The 8,816-nt window shown below is 43.5% G+C and overlaps 1 pseudogene; it reads right to left on the reverse strand.

Moving 5' to 3' along the window:
- LOC102826734 overlaps nucleotides 1-6,646 on the reverse strand; it is a 92,578-nt pseudogene extending 85,932 nt beyond the window's left edge.
- Between the last annotated feature and the right edge of the window lie 2,170 nt (nucleotides 6,647-8,816).

Consider the following 8,816-nt stretch of genomic DNA (forward strand, 5'->3'; position numbering starts at 1 on the left):
ATTCCTTTCTCTCCCCCTCCAGTGTCTATTTTATAATATAATGCAAGGAAAACCAAGATTCAAAAGACAGCCAAGCATCTTAACATTATTTCCCCCCTTTTCCCCATTCCAGCCATGTCTCAATCTCTGTATCCCAGAGCCCAATTGTTCCAAGGTTGGCATGACAGACTCTTGTAAGACAAGTGACTTCTGCATTGGAAATACTTTTCTTAAACAACACAAAAGATATACATCAACTTTACCAGATGGAATGCACAGAAATCAAATTGACTACATCTGTGAAAAGAGACTATGGAAAAGCTCCAAATCTTCAGCCAGAACAAAGTCAGGGCAGACTGTGGAACAGACCATCAGTTGCTCATATGCACTTTCATGCTGAAGCTGAAGAAAATGAAAACATGCCCACAAGATCCAAAATATGATCTTGAATGTATCTCATGTGAATTTAGAGATCATCTCAAGACCATATTTGATGCATTAGATACTAATAACCAAAGAACAGAAAAGTTGTGGGATGATTACAAGAAAGCAAAAGTTCATTAAGAAGATAATAAAAAAGGAAAAGAACAAAATGGATGTCAAAAGAGACTCTGAAAATTGCCCCACAGTACAGAGATGCTAAAACACATGAAAAAATGAGGAAGTAAAAAAGCTGAACAGAAAATTTCAAAGGGCAACTGGAGAAGAAAAAAATCAAGTATTATAATGAAATGTGTAATGACCTGGAGTTAGAAAATCAAAATACTCAACATTTCTCAAGCTGAAAGAACTGAACAAAAAAAAATTCGAGTCTTGACTTGAAATATTGAAGGATTCTATGGGCAAGATAGTGAATGATGCAGAAAGCATCAAAAGAAAACAGGAGGAATACACAGAGGCACCGTACCAAAGAGAAATGGACAATGATCAACTATTTCAAGAGATAGCATGCAATCAAGAGCCAATGGTACTGAAGGAAATCCAAAGTGCACTGAAGGCATTAGCAAAGAATAAACCTCTGAGAATTGATGGAACACAAATTGAAATATTTCAACAAACTGATGCAGCACTGGAGGCACTCACTCATTTATACCAAGAAATTTGGAAGAGAGCTACTTGGCCAGCTGCTTTTAAGAGATCCGTATTTGTGCCCATTCCAAAGAGAAGTGACCCAAGAGCATGCAGAAATCATACAATATTATTGATATCACCTTCAAGTAAAGTTTTGCTAAAGACTATCGAAGACTGGTTGCCACATTACATTTACTATTAACTGCCAGAGGTTTAAGCCGGACTCAGATAAGGACATGGAACAATGGATACCATTGCTGATGTCAGATGAATATTGGCTGAAAACAGAGAATACTATAAGGATGTTCACCTGTGCTTTATTGACTACACAGAGTCTTTCAATTGTGTGGATAATGCTAAGCTATGGACAACATTACAGAGAATGAGTATTCCGGAACACTTAATTGTGCTCATGAGGAATCTGCACATAGACCAGGAGGCAGTTGTTCGAACAGATCAAGGAACACTGAATGATTTAAAATCAGGAAATATGTGTGCCAGGGATATATTCTTTCATCATACTTACTCAATGTTTGCTGAGCAAATAATCCAAGAAACTGGATTATGTGAAGAACATGGCATCAGGATTGGAGGAAGACTTATTAACAACCTGCGGTATGCAGATTATACAACCTTGCTTGCTGAAAGTGAAGAGGACTTAAAATACTTACTGATGAAATCAAAGATCACTGCTTTCAGTATAGGTTGCACCTCAATGTAAGGAAAACAAAAATCTTCACTACTGGACCAATAACTAATATCATGATAAATGGAGAAAAGATAGAAATTGTCAAAGACTTCATTTTGCTTGAATCAACCATCAACACTCATGGAAAGCAGTAGTCAAGAAATCAAACGACACATTGTATTAGGGAAATCTGCTGCACAAGATCTCTTTAAAGTGCTCAAGATCAAAGATTTCAGTTTGAGGACTAAGGGACACCTGACCCAAGCCAGAGTATTTTCAATACCCTCATATGCATGTGAAAATTGGATAGTTAATAAGGAAGACCACAGAAGAATTGATGCAGTTGAGTGATAGTATTAAAGGAGAATATTAAAAGTATCATGGACTGCCAGAAGAACAAACAAACCTGTGTTGGAAGAAGTATAGCCAGAATGCTTCTTGGAAGCCATACCTCATCTGTTATACTTCGGACATACTATCCGGAGGGACCAGTCCCTGGATAAGGACATCATCCTTGGTAAAGTGGAGGGTTGAAGAAAAAGAGGAAGACCCCCAACGAGTTGGATTTTCATAATGGCAACAGCAACGGGCTCAAGCGTAGCAACAATTGTGAGGTTGGTGCAGGACCAGGCAGTGCTGTGTTCTGTTGTGCATAGGGTCGCTATGAGTTGGTACCAACTTTATGGCACCTAACAACAACAACAACAACAGCAGTCATGGAGAGTATTAGTAGTATTACTTGATCCAATGTAATATAAGGAATGTTTTCATGGATGGGTTCAAGGTGACATCATTTGATTCTTCAAATCAGCTTGGTTAGAAATGACACATGACTTCTTTTTTATCAACCATCTGAAATCAATAAGAGGCTTGGTTGCCTGAGGTCCAGGTGACCTGTTGGGAAGCTTGGCAAGAGTCACAATAATGCTGGTTGGGCTTGTGCCTTTGTGGTGAACTATCCTCTGTGGTGAACTGGCCATCCTTCAGGAAGATTCACCTACCTTCTCTGACCTGCCCCAATGTTCCCAGGGTGTGGCTTCAGAGATGTGCTGGTTAGAGTTTTTATTAATTGGTAGAAAAAGTAGAACACTAAGTTTATTCAGTTTCCACAGTCACTCTTCAAATAGCACAGGTCTTTCATGTTTGGGGGGATTATGTGTTTTCTTTAGTCATTTTATGATTCTAATAGATTGTACTGCATGTATAAGAGCGTTCCACCGCTCCACAAGGTCTACCTGGGTGTGGACGGCATGTTAAGAGGCTGAACACTTTTTGTTTTTAATAGTCTTGTCCTTTTAAATGAATGCCTCTTAGTCTTTGTAAATGGGCTAGTGGGGATTCTCAGCGATTTCGTGAGGGGCGACTCATTGAGGGGAGTCATGCATAAAGAGTCACTAAAGGGAATCCTGGTGTGGAGCTGTAGGATAGCAAGGGACTGTTAACTGCAAGCTTCACAGTTCAAATGCACCAGCTGCTCCTTGCAAATCCTATACAGGGTCACTATGAGTTGGAACTGATTCAAAGGCACTTACAACAACAAAGCTTTTCTCAATGTATATATAACCTGTTACCTGAAAACCTTATAATTATGATGCAAATCTATGATTTTGTATCTACTGAAGAGAATGAGAGAGAGAAAATGAATCTCTCTAGTGTTAGGAATTGCTTTCATGGAAAGAACCTTCAACACTATGATTTTTTTTTTCTCTGTGTGTGTTTCTCTCTCTCTTGCTCTGAGCCAAGTGCCTAATGACAGGGTCTGTGCTCTTCACAAACACGTTCTGTGTCTGATGCAGCCTCTGGGAGATTCTGAGATGAGAGGTTTCCCAAGGAGAACTTGGGATCACAACTACAACACTGCCATTCTCTTTTCCTTGTAAAATGGATATTCCACAACACTTGTCACCAGTGTTTTTCATGTGTACAGTTTAGTGATATTAATTACATTAATCATATTGTGGCGCCATCACCAATAACGTTTGCCAAATTTTCTATCACTTGAAAAGAAGTTCACTGTTTCTTAAACAATGGCCCTTCTCCCGCAACTGCTCATCAAATTTGGTCTCTAGCCACTGTGCCTATTCTAAATACTTTATATAAACGGAATCAATTAATATGTGTCCTTTTGCAACAGACTCATTTCACTCAGCATCGTGCTTGCAAGGTTCAGTCATGTTGCAACAGGTATCAGGACTTCAATGTTCCATGGCTGAGTAGTATTTCATTGTGAATTTGTATCGCATTTCGGAGCCCTGGTGATGTAGCGGGTTATGTGTTGGGCTGCTAACTGCAAGGTCTGCAGTTCTAGTCCACCAGTCGCTCTGCAGGAGAAAGATGAGGTTTTTTGATCCCATAAAGATGTGCAGCCTCAGAAACTCTATACAGGGTCACTATGAGTTGGAACCGACTCCATGGCACACCACCATGCATCTCATTTAGTTTATTCATTCCTCTGGTGATGAACATTTTGCTTGTTTCTACCTTTTGGCTATTGTGAATGGTGCTCCAGTGAACAATGATTTGCATCACTGCTTTCAAGCCACTTGGGTATATGCCTAGGAATGGCATTGTTGGGTCATATGGTAATTTTATAGTTAATATTTTGAGGAGCCATCAAACTGTTTTCCACATGGCTTCATCATTTTGCATTCTCATCAGCAATGGATAAGGGTTCAAATTTCTGCACAGCTTTACCAACATTTGTTGTTTTCTATTAATTGTTTTTTTAACCATCCTAGCCAAGTGGTGCAGTGCAGTGAATTACTTAATATGGCTCTTTTTTGCCAAGTCTTTGACTTCCATCAAATGACTGGGTGACATTATGCAAATTAGGTGTTTGTGACCCACCAAGGGGATTAGATAGCTTGTTAATAATGCAAATAAGGTGTGTGGCACCCTTGTGGGGTGAGACCATGCAAAAAAAGATGTGTGGAACCCTAATGATGGAAATTATTGGTTTTGCCATCTTCTAGGTTAAAATGAGTCTTCCTAGATATAGAAAGGGGGACCTCATGACCACCAAGAAAGAAGAGGCAGAAGTGGAAGTGGACCTGGGGACCTCATAGATTCAGGGGACAGAGAGCTGCAACACTGGAGATGGCAAGAAATGGTGAGAAGCAGTGGCAGAGAAACAACAGCAGCAGAAACAGCAGAATCAGGAGATGACTAGAAATGGCATGGAGGGCATCCTCGCCCATAGGGCGACAAAGCAGAGTGCCTTTGGGCTGAGGCTTTCTGGTAGAGGAGGGTGCCTCTGGTCACTTATTGGTGGACCTAAAGAGCTTTGTAACACTTTCCTGAGGAGAGCAGAGGCCAACAGACCACAGGCCCAGAGACCAATGGCTAGAGAGAGAAGAAGCTGTCTTGACCTAAGAATTGTATCCTGAGTCATTTCTGATCTTGAATTGTATCCTCCTACTTCCCTGATGAACGCTGTAATTTCTGTGTGGCCATTGCCAACGAATGATCAAACCCAGCCAGTGAAGTAGATAGTGTCCTCAGAGGGATGACTAGTGTCAGGATTAGTGCAGAAGGTTGGCAAGAGGAGGTATGTTTGACCTCCACCTCATAGAAATAAACCTTAGTTTGATGGTGATGATTCTCCTGCCCCTTGTGAAGTTAGAGATGGTCAGGAGTCTCCCCCAAAACATCTTTACAAGTGGTAGGGCATTATGGTTTTGATTTGCATTACCCTAATGGCTAAGGATGCTAAGCATCTTTTCACATGCTTGTTGGCTGTTTGTATAACTTCTTCATTGAAATGTCTGTTCAATTCTTTTTGTCATTTTTTTGTTTGGGTTGTTTCTTTTGTTATATTGAGGCAGTTCTTTTATACACACTGGATATTAGACCCTTATCAGATATATGATTTCCCCAAATTTTCTCCCAGTCTGTAGTTGGTTACTTCAGTTTGTTGAACGAAAGTTCACAATTTTGACAAAGTCTAATAATATATCTATTTTGTCTTTTGTTGCTAATATTTCTGGTATGGAATCTAAGACTCCATTGTTAAAAACTAGGTCCCAGAGCCATGCCCTTATGTATTCTCTTAGGTGTTTTATTTCTTACAGTTAGGTCCTTGATCCATTCTGAGTTCATTTTTGTATGTGCTGTGAGATATGAGTCTAGCTCTATCCTTTTGTACAACACTGCCATTTGGAGGAGAAATGCGCATTTAGGGATGGGGGGAGATGAAAGAGGGTCCTACTGAACTGGGGAAATAATTCCTATCTGTTTGTCACCTCTCGAAGTTTGCCCTATACACACTCTGCCCTATACACGGTCTGCCAACAAAGTAGATACATATCTGCACCCTTGAATGAATTTCAGATTTCTCTGCATATAGTTTTGTTTAGAGGGAGAAGAAGGGGTGAAGGTTCCTTTCTTCTTCCTTTCCTCCTATAGAATAATCATATTTAAAAGCTGTTCCTCCACCACTGGCATTTCGTGTCCGTTGCAGTTCTGAGACCTGTAGTACCGAATCGAATGACCTGCAATGGTTTTATGAAATGAACTTAAGCGAAGCATGAAGCATGCGCATGCATGGGCATGGAGCGCTCCTGCACTCCTTACACCTTCCCCAAAGCCACTCTTATCTTTCTCCTCCCTCTCATTAGCTTTTTCCTTTAAGGACTGACTTCCCCACCGAGGGAAATTCCTGAAACCCAACAGTTGACAAACCCACACACACTCAGGAGGGCTGGGCACCAGATGAAAAGCCCTCGGCGTTGGCTCGGCACCTCCCGGTGACTGCCCCGTCGCCGTGAGCCCCAGCAGTGCGAGGGACGCCCCGCTGTCGTGCGCCCCCACCGTGCGCCCTGGAGAGCAAGAGACGTCCCTGCCGTGCGCCCCAGGAGAGTGCGGTGCCAGGTCTTCACTGAGCTGGTGGCAGGCGCTCTCGGAGTTCATAGACAGCTAGCTGGCCGCGGAGGCTGCGACTAAGCAGAGAGCACCCGAGGAAAAGAGGTTCTTTTACGTTTTTCTGGTTTCCTCTCAGCTCCAAGATCGACGATCTATTTCTGTCTTTCCTTTGGGAAAAATGCACTTTGCCAATGACTAATCCCAGCCCGTGCAGAGATTGCTATCAGCTGTCACCTGCACAGCTAGGCAGAGACGGTAGAGCAAGGAAATTACTAGATAAAGCGGTGGGTCGAAGCCCTAGACTTGCCCGCTCCACCTCCTCCCTCCTGCGGCAGAGCCACTAGGAAACTCCCCCATAACCAGGGCTGTCTTGGCGCTCGCCCCAGACATGTGGCCAGCGGAGTGACCATTTGGGATCCCACGGCCACCCCGTGAAGGGCTGCGCCAGGTATCTGCGGAGCAGCTGCCTCCGTGTGGGTCAAGAGCACGGAGTCCCTGAATGGAGCTCTGGACCCCAACCTCCCATGTCTGCACTGCTGACACTGTGTTTCGTGCTCCTGTGTCTGGTGACCCCTGGCCACAGCGCCCAGCGATGGGAGCCCTGCACAGGTAAGGTGGGGCAGGGACACTGTGGACAGCCCAGGGGTGTTGCATATGATACAATACTTTCTAATATTGATTCAAAGACACCTGGTGCCTAAGAACTCTTTTCAAGTATTCTTGGGAGACAGAGGTGGGGAATAGGTAAAGGTGGGGGACAGCTAGGGATGGGAGACAGGGAGAGGTGGGGGGATAGGTAGGGGTGGGAGACAGGGAGAGGTGGACTGCAGTGTGGACCAGATTAAAGAGAACAGCGAAAGCAATTGTAGTAGAAATGTGGTTCTTAAAATGCTCCCAGGATGGGGACTAGTTTCAAAGAGTTAACCCAAAGCGATCCGCGGTCTCTCACATGTAGTTACCTGCTTGGCCTTCCTGGGGGAACAGCTTACACCTGCTTTCGGAATGAAGTCTTTGCAGCCCCTTCCTTTCTCCATAAACATGATGGGAATGAGCCATTTCCTGGGTTTGACAGAGTGCCCTGGGTGATCCCTAAGATCACCTGTGACACCCCAACCTGCAATTAGCTGAACAAGGGGCTCCACTAGGCCTGGTTGTCGCTGTTCCTGTTGTTATTGCTAAGTGTCCTGGAGTAGTTCCGACTCATAGCAATCCTGTATAGGGTTCCCAAGGAGCAGTTGGTGGGTTTGAATTGCTGTCCTTGTGGTTAACAGTCCAGTGCTTATCCTACAGCTACAGCAGGAGTCCACTAGGCCTGATCTGTTCAATCGTGGCTGCCCTGTGTGGGATCTGCTCCCAAAAGGTTAGCAAGGTCTTTAAGTTTATGCCTCCACCTGACTAGGGTTGCTCAGATGCATATCTAAGATATGGCAGGGATGGTATGTGCCCTGTGAAGGGGGGCACCATGTGAAGGGGGACACCATTAAGCAGTTTCCATCACCAGCAGTGAGAGATCATTCATCAAGTTAAAACTAATACTTTCATATTTGAGAGCCTCGATGCGTCAAGGACCCTTTATGAGTTGGACTCAACTGGATGACAATGGGTGAGTGTATGTATGAGTCAAGGAGGAGCCCTGATGGCACAGTGCTAACTAAAAAGTCTGTGGTTCGAACCCAGCTGCTTCTCAGAAGAAAAATATGGCAGCTTTTTTCTATGAAAACTACAGTCTCAGAAACCCTATGGGGGCAGTTCTACTCAGTTCTACAGGGTTCTATGGGTCAGAATCAATTCAATGACAATTGTCTGGGTTATGGATTAAGGAAAACTGTGTTCTCTGCTGAGTGTAAAAAGAGAAGAAACTGACTTTTGAACACATCATAGACCAAATTTCGTAAGTGAAAGCAAGGAAGGTGCTGTTGTAATTTTCATATTGTGCCATAATGTGCTAAGAAAAAGATCAAGGAGCTTGTATTTTTGAGGTGATATCATGAAGGAGCTCTGGTAGCGTAGTGGTTACGAATCGGGCTGCGAACCTTAAGGTCAGCGGTTCGAAACTACCAGCCGCTCCGCGGGAGAAAGACGCGGCTTTCTACTCCCGTAAAGATTTACACCCTCGGAAACCCTGTACAGGGTCGCTATGGGTCGGAACCGACTCGACGGCACTTAACAACAACAACATCATGATAAAGCTATGGAAAAGATGACTGTCCGACAGGAG

The sequence above is a fragment of the Chrysochloris asiatica genome, unplaced genomic scaffold (genome assembly GCF_000296735.1).
Source record: "Chrysochloris asiatica unplaced genomic scaffold, ChrAsi1.0 scaffold00415, whole genome shotgun sequence".
NCBI classification, from domain to species: Eukaryota; Metazoa; Chordata; class Mammalia; order Afrosoricida; family Chrysochloridae; genus Chrysochloris; species Chrysochloris asiatica.